General features: G+C 44.8%; 1 protein-coding gene across 2 annotated transcripts in view; it reads left to right on the top strand.

Annotated features, from left to right (window-relative positions):
* The first annotated feature begins 4,499 nt into the window (after positions 1–4,499).
* The window catches only part of SPECC1L (sperm antigen with calponin homology and coiled-coil domains 1 like), a 111,953-nt gene continuing 102,350 nt past the window's right edge, over positions 4,500–14,102 (top strand). The window contains exons 1-2 of one of the 2 annotated variants that reach the window (XM_037067284.1): positions 4,500–4,638; positions 8,300–8,567. The gene's annotated coding sequence lies outside the window, so the exon portion shown is untranslated. The remainder of the gene's footprint in view (positions 4,639–8,299; positions 8,568–14,102) is intronic. The other variant, XM_037067283.1, reaches the window with a different exon arrangement.

Raw genomic sequence — 14,102 nt, 5'->3', positions numbered from 1 at the left:
TCTGCTCCCTGCAAAGACCTTTAGTCTGTTCTCCCTGAGAAGGCTCTGCTTGCCCTCGCTTCCTTGCTCCTTCTCCTGCTGTCCACTGTCCCACGAAGAGAAGTGCCTTCTCCTTGTGGAAACCCTCCTGAAATGCCTCCTCCTTCGAGAATCTGCTGATTCCTCCATGCCACCTTAGCGGCGGCATGTCACCTGATTGAGAACCAGGTCACACGGCTGCCTCAGCCAGAGAAGACTCTTAGAGGCTGGGGACCTCGTCGAAGCCATCTCTGCTCCCTCCCCAGCCCTGGGCACAGGTCAGTCCCACGGGCCTGGCTGCTGCTTAGGAAACCTCAGTAGCCTCCTGGTTGGTGGGAAATGGCTCATTCATTGGCTTTGGAATTGCAGTGGTAGAAAATTTAGTCCGGCAGATTTAGTTCGTTAAAAGTACTCTGCTAGGTACAAGAATGTTCACGGGAACTTTACGCCTAATGTTGACTTAAAAGGTGACTTAAAAAGAAAGTAAAATCATGACTCTGACACAAGTTTATTTCATACAAGTACTGTATAAATACATGCTTATTTTATACAAGTATAAGATTCACTTAACTCCTTAATTAAATGAGGGAGCCGGTAAAGTGTTACCATCAGTTCGAAGGAGAATTCAAAAGTCAGATATGCTTATGGATCAAAAACATTGAAAGAAACCTGCAAATGGAGGCAAAACGGCATCTCCACTGTCCTTAGATGAGAGTTATTTGCAAGCCCCTAGATGAGAATCATTTACTCTGACTGCAATTTTCTACAATTTACAGGACTGTGAAAGAGCTCAAAGACAAGAAAAGGCCCAGAGGCCCCACAGAATCAGAATCCGGTAACCCAGAAGGATGCTCTCCAAGGATGCACGGCTTTCCACTGGAGACACCAGGAATTTTTTTGCTTCATTCAATTTTCCTTCCATTGATAGCTTACAACTGGAGACAACCCAAATGTCCATCAATAGGAGAATGGATAGACCATGATATGGTAAACTCTTGCAATGGAATACTACACAGCAACCAAAACAATACTCACTGTGCGTGCCACAGATATATGCGACCAGATGGATGGACCTCCCAGACCTAATGTTTGAGTGAAAGAAGGCAGACACAAAAGAATATACACTTGGCCCTGGCCGAGTAGCTAAGTTGGCTGGAGCATCGTCCTGATGTACCAAGGTTGCAGGTTCAATCCCCGGTCAGGGCACAAACAAGAAGTAACCAATGAATGCATAAATGAGTGGAGCAATAAGCCAATGTTTCTCTCTCCCTTTCTCTAAAATTAGTTTTAAAAAACAAAAGAAAAAACTAATACACACTGTGGTAGGCTGAATTAATGACTCCTAAAGATACCAGGTCCTACCCCTGGAACCTGTAAACGTTGCCTTATTTGAAAAAAAGGCATTTGCAGATGTGATAAATTAAGGATATTGTGATGGAGGATTATCTTGGATTGTCCAGATAGGCCCTAAATGCCATTGCAAGTGTCCTTATGAGAGAGAAGCAGAGGGAGATTTCACACACACACACACACACACACACGCACACACACACACAGGGAGAAGCACAGACGGAGGCAGAGATTGGGGGGACGCAGCCACAAGCGAATGACTACCAAGGAATTCAGGCAACTGGCAGATGGTAGAAGAGGCGAGGAAGGATTCTGTCCTAGAGCCTTTGAAGGAAGCTCAGAGCCTCTGACACCTCGATGTCAAATTTCCAGCCTCCAGAACAATGAGACAATAAACATTTCTGTTGTTTTAAGCCATCAATGTTGTAGTAATTTCCTACAGAAGCCCTAGGAAACCAATACAATGTGATTCCACTTTTTTAAAGTTCAAAATCAGCCATGGCTGGTGTGGCTCAGTGGACTGAGTGCTGGCCTGTGGACTGAAAGGTCGCTGGTTTGGTTCCTGGTCAGGAACAAGCCTGGGTTTGTGGGCCTGGTCCATGACTGGGGCGTGCGAAAGGCAGCCAACCAATCGATGTTTCTCTAGCACATTGATGTTTCTTTCCCTCCTTTCCCCTCTGATAAAATATTTTTAAAAAATTCAAAATCAGGCCTGTGCAGGGAGCTCAGTTGGTTATGGTGTTGTGGTATAGAGTGTTGTCCCGATACCCCAAGGTTGTGAGTTCGATTCTCTGGTCAGGGCACATACAAGAATCAACCAATGAATGCATAAGTAAGTGGAACAATAAATCATTGTTTCTCTCTCTCTCCCTAAAGTCAATAAAAAATAAAAAATTTTAAAGTTCAAAATCAGTCCATATTAATCCTGAGTTAGATGTCAGAATGGTTATGTTTGAGGAGGATGTATTTGCAGGGAAAACTGGTAAAGCTCTTTTTTTTTTGACTTTTACTTTTTGATGCCTCATTAAGGTATACATTTATTTCTTTAAAATAGAAAAAGTATCTTTTAACACTGGGCGTGGCTTGTGAGTACCAAGGGGTGATGCCTGGGACCAGAGTTCTGTTCTGTTCCTGCCACTCCCTGACAGGGTGGCCTTGGGTAAGTGAAACAACCTCTTTGAGCCTCAGGTTTGTCCTCTGTACAGTTCTTACAGGGTTGGCGCAAGGATCTGATGTATGCTGAGTCCTTTTGGAACTGTAAATGCCTAAACAGGTATTTACAACATGAACACACCTCACATTTACCAAGCATATGCTGGGTGCTGGACATCACGCTAAGCCCTCTGCATGCATTATCCCACTTAATTCCCACAACAACCCATTACAACACCCATTGTGTGAAAAACCGAGACACAAAGACAGAAAGCTATTAGATGGTAGAGCCAGGATTCAAACCTAGGCTGTTTGGTTATAAGGACCAGGGCCTTAGACCTACACTAGGGTTGAATGATTATTTTCAAAGCATTAAAACATCAGGGCTATTCTGGTTTTTAAAAGAAAGGTACAGATCAGAATGTATAATAGACTACCATTTGTGTAAAAAAAAAAGAGAGAAGCAGATGAAAATACCCACCTTTATTGGATATTTGTTAATATTCATAAAGTATCTTCTGTCTCTAGATAGAAGTATCATAAAGTGCCCTTCTATCTCTAGAAGGGTATCAAGAAACTGAATATAGGTAGCTGCACCTGGGAAGAGGAACTACAGGAATTGATGCTTTCTGAATTTTGAAGTATGTAAACATACTTGAAATGTGCTCAGAAAGAAATAAAAAAATGAATAAAATTAAAACAAAAGCCATAAAAGAATTACATTAACAACTTTATACAAATGACTGTCAAAACATCAACAAAACACTTTCCTGCAAAAAATCTAAAAATGACAGGGAAAAACAGAAATTCTGTCTACATCCAGAAGTAATAAAGAATGAATGAAACAGTTTTTAAAAAATCTGCATCCTGCCCTGGCTGGTGTAGTTCAGTGGATTGAGCACTGGCCTGTGAAGTAAAAGGTCGCTGGTTCAATTCCCAGCCAGGGCACACGCCTGGGTTGCAGGCCAGGTCCCCAGTAGGGGACACATGCGAGGCAACTGAACATTGATGTTTCTCTCCCACTCTTTCTCCTTCGGTTCCCCTCTCTATAAAAATAAATAAATAAATATTTTTAAAAAAATCTGCATCCTATCCTCTCAAAGACTTTACAACCAACAAAACCAATGAAAAACAGCAAACCTGGGTGATTTCACAGGCAAGTTCAGTAAACATGAACAAGAACAGAAAATTCTGATCTTATATACAATCATCCAGGTAAAGAAAGCATCAACTTACTGTGTACTTATTACAAGCATAATCCTAAAGCATTCATGGACAGTACAAGAAAGCAAAAGTATAACAGTCTCACTTATGGATAAATATGTAAAAATGGTACATAAGATATTAGCAACTGGTCTAGCAATGTATTCAAAATATATCGAGACCAAGCAAGTTGTCCTTTTCCTAGGAAACTAAGATAATATAATAAAAATCTACTAATACATTTCAAACTATCAAAGGAAAAAAACCTGTACAACTGTGACCTAACTGAACTTCCTTAAGTTGATAAATTATATTTAGCCTGATTTTTTTTGTGTGGCTTTTATGGTCAGTGTTCCCTGATTCACCAGGAGCGCCACGAAGGCAGCACTCGCATGTCTGAATCACCACGCTGGCACACTGTAATGCGTAGTGGTGGACCTTTGAGCTCAGGTGGACCTTTGAAACGAGGGAGCTCTACATTTATCACCTGTTCGCGTCCAGGGACACCTCCAAGACAATCCGCGAATTAGAGTTCCAGGGCGAGGCCTAACGCGTGCGCACTGGCTGCCCGAGCCCCTTTCTTGACGGGTCGGGTAGCAGGGCGCCTGCGCGACCCAAAACTAGGAGAAACGCAAGGCGGGGGTGCGGTTGGAGCCGGCGGCGCAGCGGGAATATGGGCGGGGCCTGGGCGGCGCCTGCTCAGTCGGTGCTAGTCGTGTAGGGCGGGCAAGGGGCGGGCCGAAGGCGGGGGCTGGGGGGGAGATAGGGAGGGAGGTAGGGCGGGCCCAGCGAACGGCGCCGTATGGTTGGCTACTACGCTGAGGCCGGACTCAACGGATTCGGGCCGCGCCACCGGGCGACCTAGCCGCCCGGCCCAACTCCGGAGCCAGCGAGCGAGCGAGGCGGCGCCGCGCGGTAAGAGCTAGGGCCTGGTCCCTTCAGTAAGCCCGGAAGGGCCAGTCCGTGTTCTCAGCGTCGCCTGCGCGGCCAGGCCCCGGCGGCCCCGCAGACCCCGGTGGGCCCGCGCGTGCGTCACCCCCCTCCCGGACCCCCGCAGCCTGTCCCGCGCTTGCGCCGTACCCCCTTGGGCTCCCGGGCCGATTCGCTGCCAGCACCGTGGACCCTGGGTCTGCGGGCCGCCAGTGACTGGTGTTGGGGCCTGGTATTGGTCCCTCTAACCGCTGGTACCTTCTGAGCCGGCGCGCCGGGCGCAACACTCGCATTTTGCTTTCTCTGTGTCCCAGGAGAGGCCGGGGCAGCCGCCTCACCGCCGTGGTCCCGTGTCCCCTGCGGGGAAGCGCTGCTCCGGGGCCCCGAGATCGCGGGCGGCGGACTCCGGGCCTCCTGCGGGCTTGGCTTCCGCACAGACTCGCACCTCCACCCATCCTCGTCCCGCTCCGCAGGGGGGAGTCAGCCCGAAGCAGGCGAAATGTCCTTTTTCCTTGAGACCTAGTTAGTTGCATCAGGTTGGATACGTTTTGCTAAGGGAAAATTGGCATCTCCCGGAATCCAGTAATTGTGTACTTTAAAGCGTTTATGTTTAAGACACTCCAGTTCATTCTTGGGCAGCTCCCATGGAGACGTCTGGAAAAAGAAATCACTTTCCAGTTAGTTTTAGCCTGTTTACTAGACCAAGTAAGAATTACTGTCATCATTCAAATGCAGAGAACCTTCGTTTGTTAGTGCCTTTAATAATTTGCCGGCAAGTACAGGAGGGCCCAGGAAAAAATCCCATGAATTCGCTGCCCTATTTTGATTACAGGGATATGTATATTGTAGAAAGAGCTATTGATAATGTTTTCCTGAGTTTACAACAGATTAAAAAAACTAAACAGTGTTGCAGAGTCCAACTGCATTTTGCTGTTACCCAGGAGGATGCATCTTGAGATGAAATCAGAACTGTGCTCTTAAACATCAGCATAATACATACAGGATATAAAGTAGCCACATCAGTACTTAAGGGTCTGCGGTGTGACAGGAGAAATGGAATATTGATCTGGATAAAATGTTTCCTTAAAGAAATGGCTGATCCAAGAATTCGTTCCCTGGTGTCTTTTCCAGAACCTCTGATTTAGTATGCACCAAGTGGAGTCTTTCAGACTCAGTAACTTTGGTAGCTGGAGAATGCAACTTAATTGCCATTGTAGTCCAGGTTCGTGGGGATTTTCTCGACATTTTCAGTAAGAAAGTGAATACTGTGCGGTAGGAAAGCTTTCTCACTGGGCCTTGGTAATAGTGCAAATATCTCAGTGTCAATCAAGTGCAGTATAGTGAGCAGATAGTAATCATAGCAGTTGTGATTAAGGTGAAGTTTGTATCAAAACTTCTTTAAACTTGGACTTCTAGTATGTATGTCTGCAGTGCAGTATGTCGTCTTGAGATGGGATTTCTCTGGAGCAGAGGTGCTCCTTGTAACTGACTGATACAGTACCTTTTATGTTGCAGGTGACTCAGATGATAGTATTGCTTCAGTTCAAAATTACTGTCAGGGTTGGGTTCCCATAATCTGTAAGAGCTGCTGTAGCGCTGTGTACATATTTAAGTTGCGTGGCTAACTTGTACATGGTGTTAGGCAGACTGTCTGGCTCAGCAGAGGAGTGATGATAGGATGTCATTGGGCCAGAGAAGTTCTCTTGGCCTTACGGCTTTGGGCAAGTCTGTATTCCCTTCTGGACCTTCGTTTCCCCATGTGTAAAGTGTGGGGTTGAGCAGGGTTGGAAAGGAGCTTGTGTTGCCAGTTTTCACATGTAATGGATCCTTGCTTACTGAGTCCTCTTCAGCTAGGGGGAGTCCTCCAGATATGGGGAGTCCTCCAGATGGGGGGAGTCCTCTTCAGCTAGGGGGCGTCCTCCAGGTACCGGGAGAGCGGGTCTTCTCACCAGCTCTAGGTCCCTCCTCAAGGATGGGGAGGGGAGGCATCGTGAGTTGGTGAGGAAACATTTTGGAAGATGCTTGGTCAGGCCCCTCAAATGGAATGTTGAGTGGGCCTTGGCTTATTGAGAAAAATAAGAACAGTATTTTTTCCATAAAACTAAATTTATTCAATTAAAGGGCTGCCCTTTCTAAAAATATTTGTCATTTTCTGGTGTTAAAATTAAGCATCTTTTGTGAAATCAAGCTATTGATTGTAAATGGCAAGTCAAGGTTGGTTTTCAGACGAGATCGGGCGCGTTCAGGGTGGTATGGCCATAGACTAAGGTTGGTCTTCTTATCAGAATAAGATATATTCAGAAATAAGGATCTAACCATTATATTATACATCTGAAACTGTACAAAATAATATTGAATGTAAAATGTAATTGAAAAATAATTTTTAATCTAAAATTTTAAAATTTTTATTTATTTTTAGAGAGAGTGGAAGGGAAGGAAAAAGAGAGGGACAGAAACATCAATGTGTGGTTGCCTCTCATGTGACCCCCACTGGGGACCTAGACCACATCTCAGGCAGGTGCCCTCCTTGACTGAGAATAGAACTGGCAGAGTTTTGTATCGCAGCCTGCACTCAATCCACTGAGCTACACCAGCCAAGGCTAATCAAAACAATTTTTTAGTTTAAAAAATAGACTCTAGAATCTATTACTTTGTTGTTAAGAAGTTTAGGAAAAAGTTCCTGAGACTTTTGCTGCTAAGATTAAAATATAGGTTATTTTTAAAGAGTAAATTTGAATTTGTGGTCATTAGTCACAGTCCACCAGGAACCAAGAAAGCTCTGTTAAATTTGCTTGGTATTCAAGATGTTCTTATTTCTGATCATTTTTTTCCTACTGAATGTAAAATGCCAGGATTTTTTTGAGCCTAGGAAAATCCTCCTGGTGGTTGGGGTTGTTCCTGCAGAATAGACCAGCTGTGGAGTTGAACCCTGTGGGGGTTCTCCGTCAGCTCAGACATCTGTGAGTAGTGTTGTGGCCCGAGTCTTTTACCACGGAACAACACAGCCATCGAGAAATTAGGCTTACCCATTGTATTTCAGATATGCTGAGAAGGCACCAGTGGCTGTGGTCGGTCTGTTCCAAAGGGAATGTAACAGATGATTTTCTTGTTTATGAAGTCATTAAAATTGATTTTGGTTAATAGAAGATAAGATTTAGAGTTATAAATCTTTTCTTTTGTACTCACAAAACTACTGTGTATCAAAATGTGCCAAACATACATTCGAAAATGTCTCGAATTAGTATTGCTGTCTCTAATTCTTCACAGTACTCAGTGCTACATTTGGAGGACGGACTGCTATGAGTCCTCCATCTTCAAAGAATAAGGTGGTAACCCCTTAAAGGAAATGTGTGCACGAGAGGAGAGGGTACACATGTGTTAACAGTGTTTTTCCTGACCTTTCACCACATCTTCATTGTTCTTTATTCTTGGTTAAATCCTGAGGCTTGTTCCTGCCTCTGTCTTTCCAGAATAATAATCTGCTCACAGTCCCCCAGCACCCTCACTTGCACCTCCACAATTTAAAGTCCTTTCGTGGCTCCCATGGTCTTCATAACCAGGCCTGCCAGCCCTTAGCGTGGTGTCCAGGACACTTCACCACCGGGCTCTGGCCTCTACTCTCATCCTTCCCCCAGTCACTTTTTAGGTGCTTCATTGAGCTTTGCTGAACAACTCTTGGTCCTTTGAACTCTCTCCATTCTCCTTGTCTTCCTCTGCTGGAATGGTCTCTCACTTCATCTGTGTGTCACCTTCAACACTCAGCTCAGATACTACGTTGTTGGGAAGACATCCCTTATCCTGTCTCCTGTGACTTGTCCAGTGCCCTGGTAATTAGGAATCGGCACCCTGGGTTTTTTCCTGCTCCCACCACCAGCCAGTGACACCACAGTGCACAGCAGACTGTGAGGCTCGAGGTAACATCATTGCACCTGCTGGATGCGGTATGTGCCGGACATGTCAGTGGGTAACCTAGTTCCTGCCCTGAAGGAGCTTCTCAGTGTAGTGTACTTGACCTTTCCAGCCTAGAGACACCTCCCAGTCATGCATATCAGCTTGCAGAGTCCATTTAATTGTATCTTAGTGTCTAATTAAAATCTTATTTCCTGAAGAAGACTGTCTCTAATGTCTTATGTCATCTGGAAACTGGATGAGGATTGTCCTCGTGTCCAGCCCTAGAAGCAACATGTGTTCTGTTTCCCCTCCCCCCTGTGTGCCTTCCACCTGGAGTTTATTTTGTTTTTTAAATCTGATGTGTTTGGACAGTAAATGTGGTTAAGATAATAGATTTCAAGTTTATTGTGCATATAGCGTAGGGAAAACAAGAGAAAGTTACAGGGGAGAGTACTTTGTCCCTTATTTTTAAAAGTCCCATATTACACTTCTTTTCAGAAGAACTGAGCTTACACAGAAGAAAATAAAAAGACCTTGGTTAAGCTCAGGAAAGAGGCAGAGAAACTGGCAGCCAGGTTAAGATGTGTCAAGCCACACCTGTTAAAAATTAAAATTGTCCCTTTTCTCCTTTCTTCCTGCTCATGTTCTAGAGAAAAGTCCCAACTCCCCCATTTTCCAGTGGTACTTCTTCCACCAGGAATTCCCACGGCCATCTGTCGGGGCTGCTTTTTTCCAGAACAGGGACAGTTGGACACTGTATCCCAAGAGATGCCCTTTCTCTCACTTAGGAGATACCGATGTCCTGAGTCCCACCCCCTCCTTTCCCTGGAGGCTTCTCCTTGTCATGTTTGGGGTCGACCCACCAGGCCTAAGGATTCTTCAGTAGGAAGAATGATAACCAGTTTGGTTAATGATAACCAGTTTGGTTCATTCTTGTAAGGAATGGATCCTCATTCTTTCCATATTATTTTAAATAAAGTGACGATGAAGTATGAAATTGGAATCCATATTTTTCTCTTATACTATTCCTAAGGAGTTTTTTAAAACTAAATAAAAATTGAAGTGTGTATGTCATGATGGTAGGCTAAGGAGAGGATTCACTAAAGAAGTATGAGATTTTCTGATGAAAGGCTAATACAGTATTTACTTTCTCACCCAAGGCTTATTATTTTCAGAGATGACCAAGGTTATTATTGTATTTTGTTCCTAGTTACATGTGATCGCGCAAAACACAGAAAGCTACCTAGGTGTTGCATTTGCGTGGCCAGAGGAAGCTGTATACTGCAAATGGGAGGAGAGGGTGGTCAGCAGTGGCAGGTTCTGCACTGATGTCCGAGAGTGACGTCTGAGAAAGGATCTTTATTAAAAAAAATTGTCAGAACCCAGCACTTAGATATTTATTCACTGATCAAATCTCTGTGCCATGAGGTGTCAGAAGGGAGGTTGGGAGAGGAAAAGTGATGGGTGTAGCTCAACTGAAAAAGGTTTCGTTTAGGTAAGAAACAGGCAAGGGAGAACATAAGCTGGGAGAATTCTCCCACTTAAGTACAATATGAAGCTGCTTAAAATAACTGAAGTTAGGACTTCCGCCAAGAGGGAGTCATAGGTGGAAACACTGTGCCTTCTCCCACAACCAAGTTTGAATACAACAAAGGTTTGGAGAACAAAGACACAGCCAAAGAACAGAAAATTGAATTATACGGAAGTCCGACAACAACTAACCGTTCAACCCAGATAGTAAGAGGGGCAGAGCTAGCAGCAGAGCAGGATCGGGCAGGACAGATCCCCAGACCTAGGATCGCAAGTGGCCCGGACCCAGTCAGGGTGTGGGGCAGACTGACCAAGGTCGCACATTCACGCACAGTGAGACGGACCACGCAGGCCCCAGGGGGCGAGGGCTGATGGCGGTGGCACACTCACATGCAGTGGGACGAAACACGCGGGCCCCAGTGACAGTGGCAGCTGCTTCACCTGTGGCGGCCGGGGCTGGAGGCGGCAAACGGGATGCCATTGCTCCTCATTGACCCCGCCCCCACATACAGCGTCACAACCCAGCAACTGAGTTGCCGTGCTCTGGTGAACACCTAGGGCTCCAATCCTGCTACATAACAGGCATGAACAGCCCAAAAGATGGCGCAAGAAGAACTCAAATTTCCAGAGCTGATAATTCTAAGCGACCGAGAAATTGCCAGCCTCTCAGAAGCACAGTTCAAGACACTGTTGATCAGGATGCTCACAGAACTGGTTGATTATAGTCACAAATTAGAGGAACATATGAAGGCTAAACTAACTGAAATGAAGGGAGATGTCCAGGAAACCAATAGTGATGGAAAGGAAACTGGGACTCAAATCAATGGAATGGACCAGAAGGAAGAACAAAACATCCAACCAGAAAGGAATGAAGAAATGAGAATTCAAAAAAATGAGGAGAGGCTTAGGAACTTTCAGGACATCTTTAAACGTTCCAACATCCAAATTATAGGGGTACCAGAAGGAGAAGAGGAACAGCAACAAGTGGAAAACTTATTTGACCAAATAATAAAGGAGAACTTCCCCAGTCTGGCAGAGGAAATAGACTTCCAGGAAATCCAGGAAGCTCAGAGAGTCCCAAAGAACTTGGACCCAAGAAGGGACACACCAAGGCACATCATAATTACATTAGCCAAGATTAAAATGAACGAGAGAATCCTAGAAGCAGGAAGAGATAAGGGGACAGTCACCTACAAAGGAGTACCCATCAGACTGTCAGCCGATTTCTCCAAAGAGACCTTCCAGGCAAGAAGGGGCTGGAAAGAAGTATTCCAAGTCATGAAATCCAAAGACCTACAGCCAAGATTGCTTTATCCAGCAAAGCTATCATTTAGAATGGAAGGACAGATAAAGTGCTTCTCAGATAAGATCAAGTTCAAGGAGATCATCATCACCAAGCCCTTATTATATGAAATGCTAAAGGGACTTATCTAAGAAAAAGAAGATGAAAAATATGAACAGTGAAAGGCCAGCAAACTCACAGTTATTAACAACCACACCTAAAACAAAAGCAAACCAAGAGGACAGCTAGATCAGGAGTGGAACCATAGAAATGGAGATGACATGGAGGGTTAGCAACAGGGGAGTGGGAAGAGGAGAAGCGGGGTGAAGGTACAGAGAATAAGTAACATAGACGGTGGGTAGAACATAGACGGGGGGAGGGCAGGAATACTATGGGAAATATAGAATCTAAAGAACTTGAGACACGTGGTTATAAACTAAGGAGAGGAGAATGGTGGGGGAGGGAGTGTGCGGGTGGAGGGGAATGAAGAGGGGGGGAATAGAACAACTGTAATGGTATAATCAATAAAATATATTAGAAAAAAGAAAAAATAACTGAAGTTATATTGCTGTTGTTTGGAGCCACTGGAGGTGAGCCCTTGTGAGTATCTAAGTTGCTCACTGAGGTCAGCGCAGGAACTTCACGTTTCAGCTGATGTTGGACCGTGCGGCAGGATGCCTTCGTGAGTGAGGGACGGGGTGTACCTGCTCTGCAAAGCCGCCCATTCGACGTGCGGGCCTCTCTGATGAGCTGCCCTGGAATCTGTCCCTCTGTAACTTTCACTAGTCCCATTTCTGCCTCTTGGATCTCAAATTTGAAAACAGCCATTTCCACTTGCTGAGTTTGAAAATCTCCCTCTGGGTTGTTTTTAGAGCCTTCTGGACTGGAAGTAGGCTGGGTTTTAGAATCTCTCCTGTTCTAGAAGGGTACGCCGTGCCATACGGGCCCTCTGAGGAGCACAGGGTCTGACCGGGTTGCTGTGCTCCCAGACCCAGACTGTGCCGCTTGGGTGATGGGCTGCAGGCACACACAGGAGCAGCCCTGCGCGCTGTCAGTGGGGCTCAGGGAGCAGTTGTCAGCCAAGACTCCCACGTTGCTTCACAGAAGCAAGCCTTCTGGAGACCTTCTTCCACAGTTTTCCTGTACTGGGAACTTGTGGACAATGAGATTAAACCCTGACCTTTGACAGTACCCGCACCCTTCCAGAATCGGCTTCTTTTTGGTTGAATTTAAATGAGAGATGCTCTCATAAATAAATAAATAAATAAATAAATACGTGAGTGATGGATGTGTAAATTAACTAGATGGTGGGAATTTTTTCACAATGCCTATGTATATTGATCACCATGATATACACTTTAAATATTTCATAATTTTGTCAATTGTATCTCAGTAAAGCTGAACAAAATTGGAGGTGAAACAATTGAGTCTGCAGAAGGTTGGGATTTCCTAGGCGGAACCCGAGTCGCAGGTGTACAGTCCATGTTTCTTACTTTTTCCCAGTGGCGTGCGAAGATGGTAGTGACCCCTGGGTTTTAGGCCCACCAGGTTTGCCACTTGCTTAGTTTATCAGCTCGGGGAAGTCACGACCGCTGGTGAGCTGAGCTGTTCCCGGTGAACCTTTGCCATGCCCTCCCTTTAGGCCTCCCTCTCAGTGGTGTGGGGACTGCCCCTTCCTTGCTAGTGTCTCCTCAACCACAGTCGGAGAGAGTCTCAGTTGTTGGCTTGACAAATTTTCTTCTCTTTTCCTCCTGCTCTTCATCAGCGTTTTCTTTTCAATTTCTTTCTGGAATTGTGCTGGCTTGAGGTGGTATCTGGAGAGGCGTTCTCTGCTGTTCATCTGTAGTGGTGACATGTAATGATGGAGAGAAGCATTGATCAGTTAGTTGCCTTTCTTACATGCCACAGCCGGGGATGGATCCTGCAACCCAGGCATGTGCCCTGATGGAACTTGAACCCACAGCCTTGTGGTCTACAGGACGATACTCCAACCGAGTGAGTCACACTGGCCAGGGCTATATGGAGGTTTTTAATATTATGAAATATACTTTTGGTTTTCCCCCCAACCATTTAAAATGCAAAATATATTCCTTTTTTTGTGTGAACTATACAAAAATAAGTCATAGGCTGTTTTGGCCTGTGCACTGTAGTTGGTTGGTCCCTGTCCTAAAGAAAAGGGAAGCAGTGAGGCCTGGCTAGAGGGACTGGGACACAAGGTGGTATGAAGAAGGAAAACATGTTTGTGATACAGTGAAGGGTGTTTTGTGTTTATGTGTGCCCGAAAGCATCTTGGTTTCTATTACAAGGAAACAAAATACTCCTGCACTGTGGGACATTTCAGACATACGGAACAGAGACAATAACATAATGAAGAACCAGTGGTGATGTAGTCATCACCCAGCTTCAACATTTGTTATCAATTCTAGGCTGTTTGTGTTTCTACATGAATTTTAGAGTGAATTTGTCACTTTCTACAAAACCTGCTGGAATGTTGATTTGAATTGTGTTGAATCTGTGGATAAATTTTGGCTTCCTAACAACAGTGAATGTGTTATATCTCTCAATTTATTCATATCTTAAATTTATCTTAGCAGTGTTTTATAGTTTTCAGTGTACAGAAAAGTGTACCCCTGAGTATTTCATATACTTTGGAGTTATTGTAAATACTGTTTTTACAAACTTCAGTTTCTAGTTGTTCACTGGTATAATGCAGAAATATGATTGTTACTTGTAAACCGATCTTACG

The sequence above is a fragment of the Sturnira hondurensis genome, unplaced genomic scaffold (assembly GCF_014824575.4).
Source record: "Sturnira hondurensis isolate 20B ecotype Veracruz unplaced genomic scaffold, ASM1482457v3 Scaffold0017254, whole genome shotgun sequence".
Taxonomy (NCBI): domain Eukaryota; kingdom Metazoa; phylum Chordata; class Mammalia; order Chiroptera; family Phyllostomidae; genus Sturnira; species Sturnira hondurensis.
The sequence above is the reverse complement of the archived record's forward strand: the minus strand, read 5'-3'. Positions and strand labels throughout refer to the sequence as shown.